Below are 22636 nucleotides of genomic sequence, written 5' to 3' on the forward strand. Positions count from 1 at the left end.
GCCATAGTCAGGGGTTTGGGTGTTTTGAATACGGGACCCAAGTTAGTAGGCCAGGTCTACTGGGGGCTGGTAGAGCTGATCTGACAAAGAAGAGGAAAAGTGGTTTTGGTAGGAGGCTTGCCAGACTGGTCAAGGTTTCTTTAAACTAGATGTGTTTGGGGAGGGTGGCATCATTTCATCCCAACACACCCAGCCAGTTGCCAGCACCTACAATAAATGCTCGGAGCAATGCAGAGATATTCCAGCCGCTCCAGCCAATGAGCCGGCTTCATTTGGAGCTCGGTTCAGATGCCTCTATACAAATGCCTGTAGCATGGGAAACAAACAAGAGGAATTAGAGATGTGCGCACAACTGCGGGAGTATGATATAGTAGGCATCACAGAAACATGGTGGGATGGCTCCTACGACTGGAGTGTTGGAATGGAAAGTTACAGGCTCTTTAGAAAAGACAGGCCTGTCAGGCAGGGAGAGGGAGTTGCTATTTATGTTAGGGATAGGCTGGAGAGTATGGAACTGTGTCTGGGGACGGGTGAGCAGTCAACAGAGAGTTTGTGGGTGAGGGTTAAAGGGAGAGCAGCAATGGGGGACATTACTGTGGGGATCTGTTACAGATTGCCTGATCAAGAGGACTCTGTGGATAAAGTGCTCTATAGGCAGATAGGAACAGCCTCAGCTCACAGGCCCTTGTTCTCATGGGAGACTTCAACCACCCTGACATCTGTTGGAGTGAAGGTACAGCCCGGCACAAGGAATCCAGGAGGTTCCTCGATTGTGTGGGTGACAACTTCCTTCTGCAAGTGATAGAGGAGCCGACAAGGAGAGGTGCCATGCTTGACCTCGTGCTCACTAACAGGAAAGGGCTGGTTGGAAATGTGACGCTCCAGGGCAGCCTTGGTTGCAGTGACCACGAGATGATCGAATTCAAGATCCTCAGGAAAGTGAGAAGAGCGTGCAGCAAGCTCACTACTCTGGACTTCAAGAGAGCAGACTTTGGCCTCTTCAGGAACCTGCTTAGTAAGGTTCCATGGGATACAGCCCTAGAGGGCAGGGGGAAATCGTGCCTGACCAATTTGGTGGCCTTCTATGATGGGGCTACGAAACTGATGGAAAGGGGCAGAGCAGTTGACGTCATCTACCTGGACTTGTGCAAAGCCTTTGCAACTGTCCTACATGATATCCTTGTCTCTAAATTGAAGAGACATCAATTTGATGGGTGGACCACTCGGTGGACAAAGAACTGGCTGGATGGCTGCACTCAAAGAGTTGTGGTCAATGGCTCGATGTCCGGCTGGAGACCAGTAACAAGTGGTGTCCCTCAGGGATTGGTGTTGGGACCGATCTTGTTCAACACCTTTGTCGGTGACATGGACAGTGGGATTGAGTGCACCCTCAGCAAGTTTGCCGATAACACCAAGCTGTGTGGTTCGGTTGATACACCAGAGGGAAGGGATGTCATCCAGAGGGACCTTGAGATGCTTGTGAGGTGGGCTGATGCCAACCTGATGAAGTTTAGCCATGCCAAGTGCAAGGTCCTACACCTGGGTCGGAGCAATCCCAGGCACAGCTACAGGTTGGGCAGAGAAGAGATTCAGAGCAGCCCTGCAGAGAAGGACTTGGGGGTGTTGGTCGATGAGAAAAATGAACATGAGCTGGCTTCAGTGTGTGCGCTCGCAGCCCAGAAAGCCAACCATATCCTGGGCTGCATCAAAAGAAGCGTGACCAGCAGGTCGAAGGAGGTGATCCTGCCCCTCTACTCTGCTCTCGTGAGACCTCACTTGGAGTATTGTGTGCAGTTCTGGTGTCCTCAACATAAAAAGGACATGGAACTGTTGGAACAAGTCCAGAGGAGGCCACGAGGATGATCAGGGGACTGGAGCACCTCCCGTATGGAGACAGGCTGAGAAAGTTGGGGCTGTTCAGCCTGGAGAAGAGAAGGCTGCGTGGAGACCTCCTAGCAGCCTTCCAGTATCTGAAGGGGGCCTACAAGGATGCTGGGGAGGGACTGTAGTGACAGGACAAGGGGTAACAGGTTCAAACTTAAACAGGGGAAGTTTAGATTGGATATAAGGAAGAAATTCTTTACTGTGAGGGTGGTGAGGCACTGGAATGGGTTGCCCAGGGTGGTTGTGAATGCCCCATCCTTGGCAGTGTTCAAGTCCAGGTTGGATGAGGCCTTGGGTGGCTTGGTTTAGTGTGAGGTGTCCCTGCCTATGGCAGGGGGGTTGGAACTAGATGATCTTAAGATCCTTTCCAACCCTAACTATTCTATGATTCTATGATTCTATGTATGTTACATATCTTCTGTATATATTATGTAAGCATAAGGGTGTATATGTGGTGTATAAGGGTGTAGGAAGACACAAACTTCATATTGAAAAAATTCACTGCTCCTGGCCACAATCAACTGGTAATTTTTGCATTTTAAATAAGGGAATGGAGGGAATTAAAATTTAATTAATTAATAGTAAAAGAAGCAGTGCTTTTGGCCAGTTTTCTGCAGAATCTGCCCAACTGTAATTTCATTCACTTTACTGATTCCCAGACTTTCAGTTAAGCATGTGCCGAATAGGGATTTAAATCACTGTAATGTCAAAATCCTGATTGACGTCATTCGTGAGAGTTCCTTTACTTATGTTGTCCAGAACTTGATACATTGTATTGATTCATCGTTCTTTGGCTGAGTGTGTGACCCTGACTTTGGCTGGGAAAATCATTACAGCTTCAAATATTTTCTTCTCAAACTCTTTCCTAACAGGGATAGATTCACTGCTTCCTGAGCTTACCCAAATCTACCTTCTGTAGTTTAAACTACTTTCTTTCCTGTGTTGCTGAGAGAGCTTTAGCTTGTCTGTATTTCTGTTTAACATAAGTTAATAACTACTTTTCTGGCAAGTCTCCAGTGCTAATAGGACTAGGCCAAATGCCAGAATCCATTGTTAATGGAACAGTTTTTAAATATTCAGGTGTTAAATTCAGGTGTTAAACAAGCTCTTGGTCATATGGTCAACATGTATGCTCATAAGTTAAACAGCTTCAATGAACAATTCCAGGAAGGATTCACTCAACTATACTGTTACTGTCTGGCCTGTCTCATGTAAGCTAGTGCTAGAAAACAATTCTAGAGGTTTAATATACTCATACACATTTGTGCAGCCACAAACTTACTCCTATCAACCACATATTCACACTACCCTCCAGTACAGCTTTTAGGCTAAAAGCAAGTAAAGTTCACATAAGCTTGTATAGTATAAGCATTAAACATAGAATTATAGAATCATAGAATCAAATACGTTGGAAAAGGCCTTTAAGATCATCAAGTCCAACAGTTAATTTACAGACATATCTCTTATAACTTTGTTTGCTGATAGGACATACCATGAGGGGTATAAATGAATTAATAAGCTAGATCATGATTATTACCTTTGCAAGATCTATATCATCATGATTTATTAAGTGGCAAATAATATTAGGTGTTTCTTTAAATCTCTCAACCAGATAGAAGAATTACTAAATGCTATTTTACCACAAGATGACCAGCAAGGATTTATGCAGCATTCAGAAATATTCAGTGCTGCTGTAGACTACAAAATAATTCCAATCATTATTGAAAAATATTGTGGTTGAATTTTCAACTCATAAATCATGACAAGTAAAGCAAGCAGAGCTGGCTGGAAAGAACCTACTGTAAGAATTAATATGAAAAATAGTATTTACCAATATTTATTCCAGTTCTTCTTCCCCTGTATTAGGAGAATGAAGGAAAATGAAGTAGGTAAAGTAGGACAAACAAAATGGGCAGTACAAAAGCACATGGCTGCCAGTTTTAAATTCTGTCCCCTCTTGTACCTACCAAAGCTCAGGAACCAGAGCACTGCTAGATATTCTCATTCACACTGAGGGTGTTCTAATGCCTGGCTCATCAGTAAATCAGAGTCCTAAAACTGACTTCAGTGGATTTTGAATCAGCTCCAGTTAAGGAACAGTTGCATTTACATGTAAAGCATCTTCTTCCATTTGTTTCCTTCGGGAAAAAAATGCACGGTCACATAAAGACTACAAGTTATCCAAGCCTCTTGCTACATTTCATGATTTGCTGTGCGAGGACAAAATCATTATGTGCTCAAAGAGCCTTCCAGCCAAGTAAAACTATAACTCATGCATTACTACTTCTACAGGAGAACCGGTTGAGTACTCCTGTCTCTGAGGTCAGTGGATGATACAGCAGAATAATACCCCTGGCGCAACAGTGTGTCAGCTAGTTCACTAATGATTCCAGCCAAAACCACACGTTCTACATTCTCAGCCAATGAAACATCGTAAGTGGGGCTATAACACAGCAAGACTGTCACGCCGAACTAGAGACAGACAATGCCCAAAGACCTAGGATATAGAAATGAGGGCACTTTGACTTTCAAAACTTGTTTCTCACAATAGAATATTAAAATATTGAAATGAAAGATACTTTTTTTCTTCCTTTTTAATTACTATGGGGAAAAGAGAAATACAAATAAGCAATGCATAACATTCAATCTAATGGTCCTAGGAAATGTACAGCAATTTGAGAATGGCTATTTAAAGCTACTTTATACAACTGTAGTTATAAAGTAATTTAAAACATTAACTACTAGAACCCAGATTTGTGAAGGAGTTACTTAATAATTCTTGAGGAATAATTCTTGTGAACTGATACCAAGAACCTAGAATATAGTGAAAAAAAGTGAGATGATACAAAATAGAATTCAAGCCTAAATAACACAGTAGCAAGGTGTTAGCGCAGGAGCAAGAAATCTTCTGAGGATATTTGACTTCTGGAAAGAAAAGTTCATGATGGGTTTCCTCTAAGTGTAGTTAAAGAGTAAGAATGAAAGAGAAGCATGCATGATAATGCATGGAGTTCTGGAAGAATGAGGCATTTGTTTTTCTCATTGAAGTTTCTCTTATCTTGTGTAATAAGTTCATTTACTAATAAAGACTGCTATAAAAATCATTTACAGTGCCTGAAGCTTGCCTGAGTTGCATGAAATTGAACAACTTCTTAAATGCCAGATATTCTTTTCAAACTCTCTCAGGAAGTGACTGAATAATCTAAATTATTACCATAGTCAGCCTCTCTGGTAATACTTCAATGTTTTTGAACTTTTTCAAAACTATTTACATAAATGGCTATCATGTACATATTTGGATGAATGGAGAAAAAATTGCATGTTTTTGTCCATAATTTTATGGGTGCAACATAAAGTAACATCCATAGGACTTAAGCAATGAGAGAGCTATTTGCAGTCAATTCACCACAACAGCATTTACTCTACCCTGTTGAATTCCATCTTATATAATATTGTCCATTCACGCTATAGCATAAAGGGATATGTTTGCTTAATGTTTGCTTAATATGAACAGGTTGTTGTATACAATAGGTGTGTTGTTGCAAGAGAAGTTGAGAACTGAAAATACTGGCAACCAAAAGACATAGACCACTTCTACAGTGTATCTGCATATGTGACTTCATCCTGAAAGCCATGAGGCAAGAAGATGCTATTTAACATGTGCTGACAAGTTTCGTGTGTCATTAAAACATACAACACAATTGCAAATGACTTTTTATAATTAAATACTTCATATATTAAATACTTCATAATTAAATACTTTTTAGGCTCTTAAATATTAAAATGAAACTTTGTTGGTTAACTACAATATTTATTAAACTAATTTTATAGTTAAACAAGTTAGAAATCCCTGCTCACCAATTATTACTTATGCCAGTAGTGAATCACACTCTCTGAAGCTATGAAGAAGTGAACACCATCTACTTTTCTTCAAGAGTGTTACATTTAATCCAGTTCACACAGAGATCAGCAGGAGTCTTTCTGTTGCCTTTTTGTTGCATTCAATTAAATTGCTGTTAAGTGCTTTCCTATTTATGCAGCATCTTTATGTAGATGAAAATCACACATTGTTGTTTCTATGCAGTACTACAAGCTTCATCCTCATAGGCAAGCATGTATTTAATGTGGGTCCTGCTTGCTTTCCACAGAAACTTTTTGGCTGCCCTCCTTTGCAAACCAGAAAGAATTTGGATTGTGCACTAAGCATGAAAGGATTTTCCCTCCTATACTCCTCCAAGACCAGCCTTCATAGCTACTCCTCATATTTACTGTGTAGTACTATTTGGTCTGTTCGATTTTTTGAATTAGTTACTGGTTACTTTTTTTTTCACACTCTGCATCCTACAATGGGAACGAATCTCAGTTAAGACTATTGCAGCACATATCTTCTCCTTCTTCAGTTTCTCGTAATTCAAGTGTCTTTAGCTGCCAGGCTACTGAACAACAAACAGATACAATGTCAAGTGATTTAAATTTCCCATAATTATTGTTGATATTTATTTCTGCCAAATCTTTGCTTTTCCATTCATTTCAACTGAGAAAAATGCAAATTAATGATTCCAAAATGGGCTCCTTTTATCTTAACAAGATTAAATGTGTCAGAGTGAAAACATTGACATAAAAACTTACAGTTAAAATGATTAAAGGGTTATTGATTCTATTTCTTTGCATTGAGTGTTAATTATTGATTTAACTAAATTAGTTTACTGAGAGTTGAATAAAACATTTTCCTATCATATAATGAACAAACGTAAGATGAGCTTTGTTTAGCTTTAAGCATTTTAATTTTATGCCAAATAATAGATATATTTTACAGGGAAAATCTTTATTTCACTTGACATCACATCAATAACCTCTAATATATACTCCATCTAATTCCTAAGGACGGTGTTTATAACACAAAACTGACTGTTGATAAAGCTAGCTACAACTTACTATGATATTAGGAAGGAATTTTTCACTATGAGGGTAGTAAGAAACTGAAACAGGTTGCCAGGAACATATGATATACATAAATTTCCCATTAATCCCTTATAGTGTATTCTTCTCTTTCTGCTTATTCAGATACTTTGACTTGATCCTTCTGTACTTGCAATCTAGACCAGCAGTTTTCAGTACCATTAGTTAAATGTTTTGAAGTTTAACTCCTGAAAGTCTAGAGTACTTGAATCCAGCAATGCAGTTACACATATAAATAGCTTTAAGTCTCTGATTAGACTTAGTATCTCAGTCTAATTATTGGGATATCACACAGTACAAATTGAGCTAAAGTTTCTGTCTTCCAGTTGAGTATGCACTTAGGCTCACTGTTGAATCAAGTGTGTCCACTCATCCAACAATCAAACATTAGGATCAAAACTGTAAGCAGCGGATCTGCTTTAAAAGTGCATGAATGGTGTGGGAATAGACACCAGCTTGTGATATGTTTTTTGATCATTCCAATTTATTTACCACATATTGCTATGTGAAGTCCTCTAGGAAAGATACCAGCATTCCTCTTGATCAGTTTGCATGGGCTTCCCAACAGAAGATTCTAATCTCTTTCAGGGACAGATTGGCATTACGTGGGTAAATGCCAAAGGTGACAAAGGTTATGGGTTCATCAGAAAGGAAGAAAGAAGCATTGCCCTAGATTTCAACCTAGGTCTATCTGGTACCAAGGAAAGAGCTAAATCTGACAGACATATGGTGATATATCCATGGTCTTCTAAGGCTTCCCTTAATGTGAAGATTACAGTAGAAATAGTAGTTTTATTTCCATACTCAGATGTAAAAAGAGACTGCAGTTGTTCTGTTCATGGTGCCTGAGGTTAGTACATCAATCAAGAAAGAATCTCAGTGGGGGCTTTTTAAGACCTGTATGCCAATCCACAGTCTGCAGTGTGTGCAGTCTTCATGGTTTGTTTCCTGATCAGGGGACAAAGAGCACACTACCTTTCTACTGCAACAGTGAAAGCAGCTGAGGGGTACAGAAAATTGCAAATCAGGGAAAGATCTACTCGGAATTTTTTATGACACCCCAAGGTTATCTGGGAGAATGCTCACATGGAATAATTGTAAAGGTAAAAAATTTTGGAATTTGGACTGCAAATTTAGGCTGCATTAAGACCAACCAGAAACTGAAAATACTATATTCCTCATGCACTTGTAAAGAAAACTGTCAGTGAAAAACACTGCATTGGTTTAGGCAACAGTACCTGCCTGTTGTTCAAACATATAAATGTTTCTGGAGTTAAAAGCTCTTTAAAGAAAGTTTTTATTTAGTTTTGAACAATGTATCATCAATGTCAAATATATTCATTAGAATTTATGTTTATTAATACTGTACCAGCTTAATTTCTCTCTCATTTTAGAACTGAGTCTTAACACTTTTTCACTTCAGTTTCAGTTTGTTCCTCATGTGCATACTAACTTAGTTCCAAGAATCTATGCAAATGTTAAGTATTAAGCACAGAAATATTCCTTGGTGGCATGCACAGATCTTTCATTTAATTGCGCACATTTACAGTAATGATCAAGCATTACAAGATATAAGTATCAAAATATTCAATTAAGTCATACCCAATTTTGTATAAATTTGCAGTCTCAGCAAGGAGCTATTCTGCTCAAAGAATTTAACAATTTAACCTTTTGTTCTGAGTTCTAGTCTTCAGAACCAAAATTAAAATCTCAGGTAATCAGAATGGAACAAATAGAGGGAAAAGAAGTTACACAGTGTTGCCTTTCAAATGAGGGAGCCAAATAGGTTTTAATAAATACATTGTTTATATGGATTTGAGGTTACAATCTCAGAATAAATTGTCATCTTAACATTCTGGCCCAGAGATTCTTCAATTCCCCACCCTCACTGTTACCATGTTAAAAAACATTCAAAGTGACTTCATGGTAAACTCCTTATTGGCATCTACAGACAGACATGACTTATCATCGAGCCTTATTCTACAATAATGCTATTCAAGAATCATATTCAACATTTATGGAAAATGCCTTCTATAAAGAGGAATGGAAAAAAGATGGCTCCCACATGCCTTATCAGCTTCTGTGATTCAGACTTGAACACTATATGTGTTTTGAAGAAAAACAAAAATTTGACTTCTTTGGATTACATTTGAATTACAAATCACTTAGTAGAGGTCAAGCCCCCACAAGGGTTGACAGAGGATCTGCGACCTGTTTTTGCATTAGTTTTGATAGTTTTGATAGATATATACCTAATTGATCCAGGACTTGATCCTGAACTTGATCTGTTCTTCATTATGAGAAACAGTTATCTTCCATTTACGTATGTCCATAGTGAACATATTGCTTACACTTCCCTTAGTACCATCCTGCTTTCACTCAAGGACTCTGCTATTTTACCTTTACAGCATTACTTATCTTTTCCCTTCCAATTCTTTTCCCTTTCCTTTTTCGGCTGTTTAGCAAAATGCCCAGTACATGCTCTATCGTCATTTCAGTTGCGGATAAGGCCTCATTGTTTTCCACTCAGACACAGAATTGCTTTCTGAAATAGTCTGCATTTCCTGTCTCTTCCAGTCTACTTTAGTATTAAAATTTCCCTTACTCACTGCCTTCATGTGGTTTTTCTCCTATAGAAATGACTACTGTTGGGTCTCAGGAGAGTGCCATTGTGCTGCAGCACCTATTTCAGCTTGCGTCACTAGAACATCATAGTCTGGAAACGGTTTTCCATCTTGCGGTTCACCCATTCTATTTCCTCCGCCTTCTCTGAATTCTCAGCAAGGAGATTTTTTTTTTCTCCTTTCTTAACTGTGGGGCTTTAGGGATCACAATATTGCAGTTATTTGTGGCTTGGCTTTCTCTCTCTATTTCTGTCATCTTACAATGCTTCTCTCCCACAAGTTCAAACTTCTAAGGTAGTTAGTTCTCTCAAGTTACAAAGCCAAGGAAAAAAAGAAAGAAGAATAATTTCTTTCTACTACTTCCCTACTTTCTCTTCTCATTCAAAACTATTTTAAGTGAAAAGCCATTGTTGCATTTGGCAGTTAAAGAAATGCAACTATATACCAATTACCATTGCTATCTGCAAATTCAGAAGGTCATGTTCCCTTCTGCCTAAGTCTAGCTTATGCATTAAGGCTGCTAATGCATTCAGGTTTTGTCAGTGACATTAGTTCTACTCACTGCAGTCTCTAGCAGTTATCTGCACTTATCTCCTGCACTGGTACTGAATTTGGACTTTTGTCAACCGCATCATCTGTAAAGGACATTCCTCATGTAAGAAGGTAGGAAGATAAATTGTCATTACATATGGATTACATTTTTACATTTTTGTATTTTCAAGACATTCTCCACCCACTACCAATACAGAGTCAATCCCTGTCAGGAAACTCCCCAGCTATACTGGTTTTAGTATAACACTTGAATTCATAAATGATGACAGAATAACTTTCATAAAGGTAATGAAGATAGACCAAGTTTCATACATGGTAGTTCCTTAACAAATCATTAACTTTGAAATGCAGTGATAACCCTTTACTAAAAATCGAACTATAATGTTTTGAAAAGTCTATTTTTAACTTGCTAAATGAAAAGATACCTAGCTTCACACAGCTCACAGGGATAATACGGTCTAGAACTAATACATCTCAGCTGCTTTGGCAGCATTTCAGTCTGATTAGAAATACTCGTGAGAGAAAAGCATCAGGTGAACATCAAGCCTGTGAAAAAGCAAACACAAACACTAGCTTCTGTAAGACACAGCAGATGTCAAACAGTTTTCAGTCTGATAAATAACTGTGGAATTGCTTTTATATAGCTTGAAAGCCTAAATATTGCCAACATATTATTGTAAACTACCAAGAGTTCTTCTAGTATCCTGATGTTGTTTTATTTTCCTCAACAATTAACAGAGTCTACTGTGCTATCACACCCACAGGACTTTAGGTTGAAGGATACCCTCAGTTTGTAACGCTATTTTAAATATTAAAAGCTGTGCATCTTAAGGTGTATTATAATCTTGTTTTAACAAGACAAAAGCTCTCTACATTTTTATGAAGTTTGCAGTCCACTTCATTATATGATCAAGAATTTAAATTAAGCCCTTTAGAATGCCAAGTGGACCCTTGACTAGGCATTATCTTTGGGAACACATGCACTCATGTAGTTTATTTACAGCAATAAGTTCCTTTCAACCAGTCACATTTCTCCCTTGGCTTCAATGAGGGTTGGCTCACACTCTTAAAGATAATCAGTTACAGAAACTGGAGCCTATAATCTTGAATCATAACGAGAAGAAAGAGTGAAGCATAGGTAGCACTATGATCCAGCTGCACAGCTGTAAGAAAGGCTCTGTTCCTTCACAGTGAGGAAAAACACACGCACATCTCCTTGATGAATTGTGGGACATTGTTGTCATTTCTTCTAGGAACAAAATGCAGAGGGCACAATGACTGCTCCACCACAAGTAAATATGAAAATAACTATTATCTCATCACCAAAGCTTCTAGGTTTTGGCTTGTAACTCTTGCACTGTTTAAAATGCTCTTTAAAACTCTTGACTCCGTTTCCTTTCTGTGGCATCCAATCATACCTAGAAAAGGGTCGACAATATTTCAGTCTGAAGATTATTTCCTGAATTCAGATAAGCTATAAACTATAATTGATTTAAGAACAAAAGATAAGAACACAGCTACACATTATAAGGGCAGATGAATAAAGGATCAACATTTTTCATATTAAAATTTGCATTCAGTGTTTATAAATCAATTTGTTAACATCAAAGGAAGCTGTTCTCTCCTATGGGATACTAAAATTTTCCAGAGACCTAAAACTAAGTTACAAAAAGTTGTATTGGATGCATAAAAACTGTGACGTTTCAGAATAATTTATTTCAGTTGTAGCAGTGCTGTTTTTAAAAAAGCAGGGCATTTTGTGTTACTAGTTTCATTTCCCACATTTGCAATACATGCTTGTGTTGGAATAGGGGTATAAAATACATTTTCTGCCAAATTTGACAATTTGCAAAATTTAGAACTGAAATGGGTAATCAGGCTACACTCAGCAAGCTTTCCAACTGCCACATTGTACCAGATGCTGTCACTGTTTTATCAAACTCTACTCCACAAGCCCTTTATACTGGCATAATTTGGTACTGCTCCCAGAATTGGTTCTTCTGCAATCTACTCCTTTCAAGCTGCACACCACCTATTCAGCTTCACATCCACACAACAGCATATTGGAGAATTGATGCAAAGTCACCTTTAATTTTTGCTGAGCAAGAATGAATATAGAGAATTGGCAAGAAGATGGGACTTCCTTAAGTAGCACCACTGGCTTATGCCAGACTAAAATGTTCCTGAATTTATAGTACCCGTTTTCTATCATGAAAAGTATTTTTGGACTTGGTACTAGTTAAACTACAGCTGAGAATTCTACTTGTTATAAAAAGGTCCTTTATATAAGACAGCAGAGCAGCACTGGAGCATGCAACCAAAGAAGTGGTGGAATCTCCATCCCTGCAGGTTTTTCAGACTGGGCCAAAGCTATGGCTGACCTAATGTTCATAATAGTCTTCTTTGAAGCACAAAGTTTTACTAGAAACCATCAGAGGTTTAACCATATTTCCATGACCTGTGGTCTGGGATACTGAGACAAAGCTGGTATGTACTCAGTTAATCATAACAAGTACATAGCGGATTGTATCTCACTGTCTGTGTAAACAATCAGTCTTGGCTTTTACCTCTGAAATCTACTCTATCCTGCCAATGAAGGTTTTCAAAGCACTCTATAGATAGCAAAAGGGAAAGTCATTTATGAAGGCAAGCGTACAAAATTGAGTTTCAAATTACATTGCCTTTTCTCAGTACTTGAAGGGCTAGAAAAATGGCATCTTACTTGGCCTTGCACTCTAGCTAACCTGCTTTTACCTATTTCTCAAATACCTAATTATCAGCTTTCTCCTTGTGGAAGACGAGCCTTAAGTGCTCTTGGGGAAAAGAACACAGAATGCATCATTACAAGAAGCCTGGCAGAATATAATCAGTGGGGAAATTATAGCTCAGCTGCCCAACAAATATTTGGCACAAGGCAGGATGCAGTCTAATTCCACAGGGACCTCGTTCTGTGTGTTGAGAAGTAGGTGGAATACATGAAGAAAACTAAAAGAATGGATCATAGATAGTAATAGGATGCTGTAAGATATTACTTATACTTACAGAACATGCCACTGTAGTAGATTTCTTTTCACTCTGTAATTGAAGAATTAGTAGAGTCTTTCTAAAGCAGATGAAGATTATGGCCGTGAGATTGGGAGAGTTATTAAAGTGTTCTGAATGTCCAGGAGACTTCCTGAAGGAGTCTCTTTTCCAGGCTTTATGGAGTCTTGCACAACTATCTAGAAATTACGGTATGTAATTGTTTGGCCAATGCACAAACTTCATCCACGTGGCAAGGCTACAATGCATTACCCATTAAGGCCAATGGAATGATGTTCATTAACAACCATGAGGTTCTATGCCTCATCTTAGCCTTCGAGCCCTGAGGCTCCAGCTAACAGCTTAGAATTCACAGCTTAGATTTCCATCTAGATCATATTATTAACATAGGAATAACTTAAAGCATCAGAACAATCCCAGTAGTCCATGCAAGTAGTCACTTAGACTTTTGGTTGAACTGACTCACACAAGAACTAAAGACAGAAACTCTGAGAAGGTTAATTGTTTAAGTAAGACCATTTCCTTAACAGTGCCCTTTAGCAGTTTTCAAAGCACGTCTTTTAAAAGCTCTGTTGAATAAATATCTGACAAAGTTTATTCTCAGAATTTTCTATTAATCCTCTTTTTTTCACTGTACACTAGGCAATTTTACTGACACGCCACTTGGATAAAGCAAGGTGTTTACCTGTGCATTTGCTTAACAAATATTAAATTACACATTTCTCTAACTACCACTTATAGCCTGTGGCTGCACAGGTCATGAAGAGAAATTCACCTTAGATTTTTTAGCCTCCAGATGCACTGGTTGTTCTACCATAATAAACTAGTACCACTATCCAGTGTATGATTTGTTGATGTCATGAATAGAAAAATTACATAGCACATTTTGCACAGCCCTGTCAAAGAGATTTAGCACAGTTCTTCACAAACACTAGATTAATATGCTAAAAAATTTTAGAACACTGATTTTCTTAATAATATCCATTTTCTTAACAATATCCATTGTTAGGAAAAAGAGCTGCCACATTATGGGAGCTGATACTACTTCAGCTCATATTTTTTTTTTTTTTCTTAAGTTTAAAACGTTTGTATCACATTTTAAAAAATAAATCATACAAACCGGTTGATTAAGACAATAACAACTCCAGCAGCTCTAAGTTAGTATCATTAATCTCATTTTGACTAAAAAATGGAATGGGATGATAAACTTCTGGTAAAAGAGATACCTAAATAAAGAGCTCCTGTATTGATCATCTGTGGTGTTGATATATGTAGGTTGCTAAACCCTTTCATTTCAGTAGCATTTCACAACAGCAGACAACCTGGTGTTCTGGTTTCAGCTGGGATAGTTATTTTACTTCCTAGTAGCTTAAACCATGACACCTGGCATGTGTGCTTCCTAATGCAAAACTGGAAATATCTCACAATTAATCTCCCGTTAATTCAAGAATCCACGTGCTGTTATATTTGCATTAGTAATCAATGCTCAGTATAAGTTCTACTTGAGCAATACAGTTTGCAGAAACAGAACAAAGTTTACTTGAGTATTCAATCTTCCACACGTTTAACAAGTGGGTTAAGAAGCATGACAGAAGCAGCAGTCTTTAAAAAAAGTAGAGAAATGAAGGTGAAAGGGAAAACAGCAGTTAAGTTCACACTACTGTGCAAACATCAGGAGATTAAAAGCCCACAAGACTGATAATTTCCTATTAATTTATTCCTATGCTTTATCCAGAAATCTGTTATTGCCAACTGCTGCTCAAACTAGCTACCCTCACTGGTTGGCTCAAGTGGCTTTTACAATGGCTCACACCATTGTAAAATTTTAAAGGTTTATATTCCTCTTGTTTGGGTAGAAGCATAGCTACTGAAATCATTGGAATTAAATACATGTAAAGGCTGGTAGATACAAAAGCAGCGTCAATCTATTTCTTTAGACTTTATCCATCTACACTCTCTTCAGATCTCAGTTTGCTTTCAATATGGAAAACAACCGTCTGATTCAGATAAAGAGAGTCAACATATCTGTGAGGCCTTCTACACACTGTAATGTGTGTGGATGCTGGAGCTATGTGGGTGTATGTACTCATGAGCTTTCTTTTTTTTGTTAATTTAATTAAGCAATTTAATCTTATATTTTTGGCATGTATCCAAAATAATTATACATCCTTCAATTAAATATACAGGAAATCAAACCTACTTATACAACTAAACTGTACTCTAGCCCTGACCCACATAAATGGCATCAGCTCACTGGTTCTCCTTGTTTCAGACCAGCTAAAACCAAACAGGAATGACATTGGCAACATACAACCTAACTACAGTGCAGTGTAACTGCACTAGCATGATGCTTTTCAAGGTAATGTTCTAATTCATACCAAGCTGGTAATCGTGGGCGTTGCTACACTAATGACATCAAGCTAACGCCCTTAGATGTAGTTTGAAGTACCTTTGTCCAGCACTGTCTTGTGCCATAATTATAGAGGGCTTTTAGTACATTGGGGTGAGTTTTGAGACCAGACTGACAAAGCTCGTTGCTTTAAGATAGTTGTAGGAAAAGAAAAGAGAAGGAGACAAGCAGACATCATAAGTCAGAGTAATCTCCTGAAAAATAGGTAATGAATTGTTGGGCCACATCTTCAACAACTGTAAACTGGCACAGAGCCATTAAAATATCAGAGCTATGCAAAATGCTAGAGATTGGGATATGGTCACAAAATTAAATTAAGTGCTGAGAAGTTACTTCTGAATGTGTTTACTTCTGCGTTATGCACTGGACCCTTCTCTCTTAATTATGCTAATTATCTGTGCAACAGCCAGGCTGGGTTACATAAGTATGTTCCTTAGGCATTAATGTCCCCTTTCAGAAAACATTGTCCTAAGGGTGAGAAATAAAGACAGCTAAAATTCACACATGTTCAGACTGGTGAAAAGTGGGAGAATTTTATCTTTGAAAAGGTATCTATGCATATTTAGCAGAAGCCGATATGTGATAAAATCAATTCTACAGTTAACAAGACTAGCAGGATATGTTTAGAAAGGAAGTGGGAACTTAGCACAGAAAAACAAGGACAATGGATCTGCCAGGTAGAATAATTCACTGATTCTTGGACAGTCACATCACCTTACTATGCAAGAAGCAAAACAGATGGTAAATGTTAACGCAAATGCACTTATAAACAGCATATCATAATGAACAAAGATGTTCTGTGTAGAATGTGCAAAGGACACCTAACATATACTATCCATGCTCTCATAGGAGTACTTTGGGTGTAATACATTACTTAGACCTTTCACATCAAAATGATGTGTGCAGAGATACGTCACTGAAATGCGGGAAAGCAGTAGGTACCTATTTATGTTCACATCCCCATGGAGCAGACTTCCCAAAAACAGCTACACAGTTTAAAAAAAAAAAAACCTGAAAAACAATAAAAAGGTAAATTTGATCATACTGTCCTAACATAAATTCTCTGATGGTACTATTGGAATACTTCATGGTATTTTTATACTGCATTTAAAAGACTAATTACAGCAGACAGAAACTAGCTGTATTGAAAATAGATTGACAACTAACTAGCCAGGAAGCAGCTGGCTGGTCATTTGAGGCTTATATAGTTTTCCAAACCTACATAGTACTGCATGCTCAGCTCCACACTACCACGGTTATGTAGTTATCACCATCACTACTTAATTCAGGTTGCGCATGTTGGTGTGAATTGCTGTCATACGTAGGGCTTCAACACAGATACCTCCTCCTCTCCACAAAAAAGCCTGAAAAACAGTTGGTGAAACTTTAGAGCCTAGGCTAATTAACTTCTGGCAATCCCAAAATCCTTGTCAAGATCTGAATGGCAGCAGAATACTAACTCTGTCAGTAAACACTGAAGAAAAACTTTGCACAAGTCATCAGAAGAAGGTTTCATATAGGCTGAGCAGCTGATTAAACACTGCCATGATACAGAGAGAATCTGAAAGAAAAGCACATAGAAAAGTAGAATACATTAGCAAATTGAAGGTGGGGCATCCAATCTTCCATATTAAAATGAGTCACTTGAGAAACAGCCAGACCTGCAGATGACACATCACTGTTGCAGATGATCAAGATTAAATGCTGTGAGAAGTATCAGAGTATCTTTTCAAAGCTAAGCAAAAGGCGAACAACAAGTATAGTTCAGGACTGTGACATTCAAAGCAAAGATGGCCTAATCTGAACATCTTTTGCTTGTCACTGATGACTTGGTTAAGAATGCTGGTCAGTGTCCGATAATGTCCCAAATGGCAAGCAAGGATGTTTGAAGAAACATTATAAAGTCCTTGTGGAAATCAGAATTGTGCTCTCACCAGCAAGACATTGTTCAGTTCTGTCTAGTAGTGTTTCAAAAATTTTGAAAATATAATAGATGTAGAAGAAACAGGACAAGTTCATCAAAGCCTCATTCTTTTAGTTTCATCCTCACTTTGTCAGCCAACTGGCAGCTTTGGCTGGGCAAGGGCTGGTATTCATCTGCAGAAGTCAGAACACCGTTGGACTGCTAAATAATGCACACAGCAGCCTGAGATTCAGGGTCACAGTAGTATTCTTTCTTGACTTCATTGATTTAACTTTTTCCTGTGGGCTCCACTCCTTTGACACCACTCTACAGACTCTGCTCCTTTGCTGTGCCATTCCTGCTATGTCAAAACACAATGTACTCCACAGAAAGCATAGCATTCACACTTACATATGGCCCAGTTGAATTATATGTCTGCTTTAGCTTGTTTGATTCAAATAAATACAGTGAATTTTCAAGGGTTCTGCAAATTCTCACATTTATTTAAAATTACAAAGCAAAAAATACATCACAATCTCATCATCTTCCTTCCAATCTCTACTACATAAAAACAGGCTTCTGTACCACAATTTGCTCACTTAACTAAGTAGGAACTGTAAAGTAATTGCTATATTTTTCACTTATTTCCTGCATTACTATACAAAAATAAAGCAAGTATGAAGATAACTGTACTCTTGTTATTCATGAAAATGTTGTACAAAGTTTAAGTAGATAATTTACACATTTGTGAGTGCAGGTATAGGCCCAAGATTTTTCTTTACTTCCGTCATCCCCTCCCAAAAAAAAGAAGACAAAGGATCTACCCAGAGAGAAAATAAAAACAGATTCTTACTTTTTCATAATCTCTAATAAATAATTCTCTTTCATAATTCTTTAATGAAAGCTGTTAAAAAATGAACGCAGTTAGCAAAGGCTTCTCACAGACTCCTTAATGCAGTGTGGAAATACTGCAGTAATAAATATTTCTACAGTGAGAACAGCAGCTGGGATGTTTAATAAAATCATAATATAAATGCCAAATAAAAGTAAACAAAGCCAAACTTGCTGAAGTTATTTTTCATGCCACCTCTGCCCAGCAAGCATACTTTTCATTCCTGATCATCCAAGTCCCAAGAGGTAAACAGTTTCAAAGATGTTAGCTGATGACAAGTACCTGGGAACATCAATACTGGAAGCGTCGGTAGAAAAAACAGCAGATTTGAGGCTTTCTTGCTCTTTGACAAAAGGGTGTTGCTTTCTGATGCTTAAAACTATCTTCCTGAGGTAAGTTTTATGGAACTATCTTAGGAGAGGGGAAGAAGTGGTTTGGGTCTGCTCAGCACCAGAAAAGTGTCAGCTGTGTCCAGTCTGCAGAACTGCATTTTACACAAGTTGTATATGAACTGGAACAGTAATCATGGAACAAGAATAATTAGAGACCTAGGTAGCATGATCAGTAAAAAAAAATTGAGAAGTTTTACCCTAAGGAATTAAATAGCAAAGGTGAAATCTAAAACCAAACTACAGGTATACTGATAATGAAAAGGAGAATATAATCTGTCATCTATGTCTTTGATGGACAGGCAAAGGAGCCATTGTTTTAAGTTTCTGGAGCAGTGATTAAGTAACAGGAAAGCCTTCAAAAGTTTAGGAAAACTTCGTAACAGTAAGCACAGGCTAATGTCTGAGACAAATGGCTTGAGAGGCACCATAAGAAGTCTTTAAAAAGAGGTTAAACAACGTTAATAACACATTATTAACCACGCTTTGCCTTGTCTCCTATGACTGTCACTCAGCTACTAAACTGCAAGAACTCTTTTCACCATTGAAAAATAGGAGGAAAGGGGTTACAATGAGAGAAGTAGATTTTTTTCAGCAATAGTCTGAGAAGCCAATCAACATGCTGCAGAACAAATGAGCTGCTTGGCACCTTGATGAAACAAAATCAGATTTCCAAAAAGTTCAGTTTAAAATGCCAGTACAAAACTAGTACATTAAATATGTGAGCTGTGGAGTATTGTCATAAACCTAAGTCATGTAAGACACACATAAAAAAAGGAACAGTATTAAATGACCAATTTTTTTTTAATGAAAAAGTAAGTTGATCAGTGTGAGATCAAGCTGTTTGTTTCTTTTAAAGTATAACTGAAACAAAACTGGAACAAAGGCTGAGGAGTAAGCAAGAAAAAACTGCAGGTGCTTCAAAGTTATTTAGGGTGGTCAAGTCCAGACAGGACTGTGAGAAGTTTACAAGAGAAACCAAGGTAATCGCCAAAATGGCAAATGAAACTCAATGTTAGTACAGAGAAAATAACCCACATTGGACAGAAGAAAAAGGAAGAGCGTACTTTCATCATTCCAAATTAACTGTGAACTTGGGAAAATAGTCTGGTATCACTGTAGAAAACTCATTAAAGACCTCAGCTCAATGCTGAGCTGTGGTAAAAAAAGCAGACATGATGTTTTGAAGGATAAAGAATAGGATGGTGAATAATACAGAAAGTATTGCAATGCCATGATATAAATCAGTGGTAGAGTCTCATCTGGAATGCTGTATACACTTCTGATTACCCAGTCTCAAAAAGGATACTGCAGAACTAGGCAGGATTCAGAAAAAAGCAATGCAAACGATCAAAGGGCTGTGGAAACCTCATATACAATAATCAGAAAGGATGAAAAACATCACTTAGCTTCTGAGAGGAACAGACCATCGATGATAAATGTGCACAATTATAGCATATAGGAGAAAGATTTTCCTTCTCTCTGCCTCATAACACAAGAACAAGGTCATTAATTGACTTGCAAACATTACAAATTTAAAAACAGAAAAGGGGATACTTCACATCTAACACATAATTAATCTGTATAAAGCATAAACATGATTAAAGCCAAGTACTTATTCTCAGTCATTTCTACATGTTATGAAGCAATTAAAAAAAAAAATAATCAAGAACTACAATATGCTAACAAATTTTGGATGGAATAGTAAACCAATTAGGGATAAGGAATAAGCCAACCCTAGGAGGCAGATTATTATTATTATTACATTTCTTGTACTTCCTCTGCTACCTGACAATGGCTACAGTTGGCTGCAGCTTGCTGAACTAAACTAACCACAAAACTGATCTTACTCTGGTCACTTCAATATGTCTGTGAGAGATGAAGGAGTGACATTCATTGCACATCAGCAATGCAGACAGCTAAGACAGGAGGTCCTAGGAAATGGCACACCACCAATAGGAAGAAACAGTGAGTCCTGGTTTTGGCTGGGATAGAGCTAATTTTCTTCCTAGTAGCTAATACAGTGCTGTGTTTTGCATTGAGTATGAGAATAATGTTGACAACACACCAGTGTTTTAGTTGTTGCTAAGTAGCATTTACTCTTATTCAAGGACTTTTCAGTCTCTCATGTTCTGCCAGTCAGGAGGGGCACAAGAAACTATGAGGCAGCAGAGACAGGAAACCTCACCCAAACTAGCCAAAGGGGTATTCCATACCACACCACATCATGCCCAGTATATAAACTGGAGGGACTTTGCCGGGAGGGGATGATCACTGCATGGAGACAAGCTGAACATCAGTCAACAGGTGGGGAGCAGTTGTGCTTTTTTTTTTTTTCTCTTTTTCCTTTATTATTACTATTAACATAATTATTATTATTATTGTATTTTGCTTAATTTCAATTCTTAAACAGATTTTATCTCAACCGATGGGTTTTACCTTTTCCTGATTCTCCTCCCCACCCCACCAAGGGCAGGGGTGGAGTGAGCAAGCCGCTGCATGGCATTTACTTGTCAACTGGGCTTAAAGCACAACATTGTGAAAAGCAGTTTCTATGAGATTATCAAAATCCATTCATCAATGTTGAATTAACAACGACAGAATTGCCAAACAAAAGTTGCTGACCATGGACGGAACAAGGATTCCCTGAACACAATCATAAAATCCAGATAAACAGGGAAAAGTAGCTTTTCTGGGGCAGAGATGTGATAGACAACTGGAAGAGGTCAAGCCTAAGTGAGGAAGCTCATTCTAGGCTTCTCATAGCATTAACTAACCAATTTAAAGGACGAAATGTAATAAGTCATGCTTTGTTTAGAATGGAGAATATCTGCATGACAGCAAAGGTGTGCTGGTACAGAACTCAGAAAAGGCACACATGCAAGCTTTAGAGCTAATATATTATAAACAGGTGGGAAAAGAAAAACTCTGTCCAGAAAGCAACTCTAAAGGTGATGGTAGTTTTAGGCTCCACAAAGGCAGTTAAAAAACCAACTTCTATTTTGAAGCGCGCATCCCAGTGACTGAAAGAGTTTTAGGCACAACTTTCAGAGACAGTTAGAATTTCAGCTGTGTGATATTAAAAATAAATTTCTAATCATACATGCAGCTTTGCAAATCTCCTCTTGATAGAACTAAGATTCTTTGTCTATATTTATGTGCATGTGTTTATTTCTTTACATATGCATATATATATATATATGCGTATATATAGGCAAAGCAAATACGGCCAGGACCATTTTCTGACACTGAGGCCAACTGGCACTGAGCCGATTGGGTCTCTACTACTAAAGTGAAAAACAGAGAAAGCACAACCTAGAAAGGGATGTTAGGTAGTGCCAGCTCCCAAATCCTGCCCAGGAATTGCCTGGGAGAGGGGAAGCTGACCCTGGCCAGGTCAGAGTGGTGGCTGTGGCAATGCATCTGGCAATGCAGCAGCAGAGGAGACGCAGTTCTAGTGCTGGGCAGATGCCCAGTACTGCTCTCTAGCACAACGCAGCTCTTGGACCCCTGCCCCTGATTAGCAGCATCTGAAATGTGGGAGGTTTTTAAATTTTGGGTGTATTTTTAATTTACAATAGGGAGAACATGAAATAAAATACACTTTATTTTTATTATTAGTTTTCATTACTGTCATTACAGAAGGCCTAAGTGTATAGATACTTCTTTCTCTTGCAGAGAACCTTTTTCATCTCCTCTGATGCACTCGTTTCGCACAAAATGAAATGCATGTGACATTCAGGTGATGTCAGAGGCGGTACTTGGCAACAACATGAAAGCCATATATGGACAGGGAGGCAGATTGCTGCCTTCTCCTGCACAAGTGCTTATGATAGCATCATACTGTGGGATTTGCATGACTAAAATTAGGCAAAAAACATTCTCCATGAAAGAAAAGCAAGGCAGTCTACAGGCAGTAGCCAGAGGCAGCTTCGGACGTGTCAATTCAGCTGTGTAAAGAATGTGCCAGTCTCACTGTTG

This window comes from Psittacula echo, assembly GCF_963264785.1.
Source record: "Psittacula echo genome assembly, chromosome: Z".
NCBI classification, from domain to species: Eukaryota; Metazoa; Chordata; class Aves; order Psittaciformes; family Psittacidae; genus Psittacula; species Psittacula echo.